The sequence below is a fragment of the Sinocyclocheilus anshuiensis genome, unplaced genomic scaffold (genome assembly GCF_001515605.1).
Source record: "Sinocyclocheilus anshuiensis isolate Anshui unplaced genomic scaffold, SAMN03320099.WGS_v1.1 scaffold613, whole genome shotgun sequence".
Taxonomy (NCBI): Eukaryota; Metazoa; Chordata; class Actinopteri; order Cypriniformes; family Cyprinidae; genus Sinocyclocheilus; species Sinocyclocheilus anshuiensis.
Window position 1 is genome coordinate 443,783 of NW_015536487.1, and position 1,536 is coordinate 445,318.

Sequence of the window (1,536 nt, forward strand, 5' to 3'; positions counted from 1 at the left end):
TTTTGAAGTCATTATTAGAAAAACGAAAACAATTTCTACTTTTTAATCTCGTACCAATTCTAACTAAATCACTTCAAACTCAGATTACTATACAAACATGCTAAATTCGTTTTAATAAAATGAAGGTAAGAACAAACTGGCCATAACACAAAGTAAACATTGAAATAACATCTGTCCCTAACACAGACTACAACAATTTAAATGGCATAAAATGAACAACTTGGAACAAAGACAGTGAAAGAAGTTTATGCATGGATAGCCTTCATTCATGGATTCCTGTCAGGGTTTAACAAAATAAAATACAGATAGCATAAGGCATAATATTACGTATACATATTTTTACAAACATAAAACAAAATTATTTTTAATTTTTTGTAAAAAAATTTTTCCATGAGTCAAAGAAATAGTTAATTAATCTAAATGCAAATTATTCCACATCAAACATGAAGAAATTGTATTTATAACTGTTCTTAACAGTGTAGACAAATTTTTATTTATTTATTTATTTTTCCCCCTTTCGTAAAAGTTACTGACAACCGGTCACAAACCAGTTTGAGAAAATGCGTTTGATCCGTGATGTTAATGAAATATAATCTGGGCTGACATGTCTGAGAGGCACTCTAAATGCGAGTTTTCACGGAGAGAAAATGCTTGGACTTTGTGAAAGTGAAAATGCACCTGTGGCACCTTCTTGCATTTGAAAAGCCAACCAACATTACACGTCTAAACATTTTTAAGCATCATCACAGATTTTTAACGTTAGTTGAGGGAAAAAAAGTCTAAGCACGCAAAAACGTTTTGTCTCTCCGATTCACTGAAATCTTAAAGGTGGGATGACTGGAGAGATACGAGGCTAAAGCTTTGACTGTCAATGAAGCCATTTTCTCCAAAAAGGGTCTCAAGATGGGAGCAGCATTCAATTAACTTGATCCCATCTAAAGAGCCTTAATTAGGTTTGTGGAGGACGCCACATGCACGGTGGGTCAGGGACAGCGAGACTGTGTCGACTGAAAGGAGACTTATTTACGCCAGGACGATCAGACGCTTTAGAATTAAAGGCATCAAAACCTATCAACTCTATCCTCCTGGCGCTTTCAAAGTGTCCACTCTGCTAGGATCCGGACCCCGACAGCTCCCTGGCTTTGATGGAGGAATCTGGATTTAAAACAAGAAGCATCAGTCATGCATTTAGACCAATACCCACAGAGGTATTGGTTTCACTTTTTGTTATTGGACCAAATATTCGGCGGTGGATTACAGACAGTATTGCTCAAATAATTTTTGGTGCGGTCACTTAAGTCGCGTTTCTCGGGTATGGAGTCCTTCCAATCGTAACATTTAAAGAGCTTTACAAATCTTTGGGAAGAAAAAATATATTTGTTTGTAACATCGAAAATAACTGTCATCGTGTCATTGCAGATCCTAGAGTGGTGATTGGCTGGGTTGGATCCTGCCCTGCATGGTGTCAGGACTCATATCGCTGACCGGGTTAGTATGAGCGTTTGTGTGTCTTTGAGAGCAAGACAGTGAGAGAGA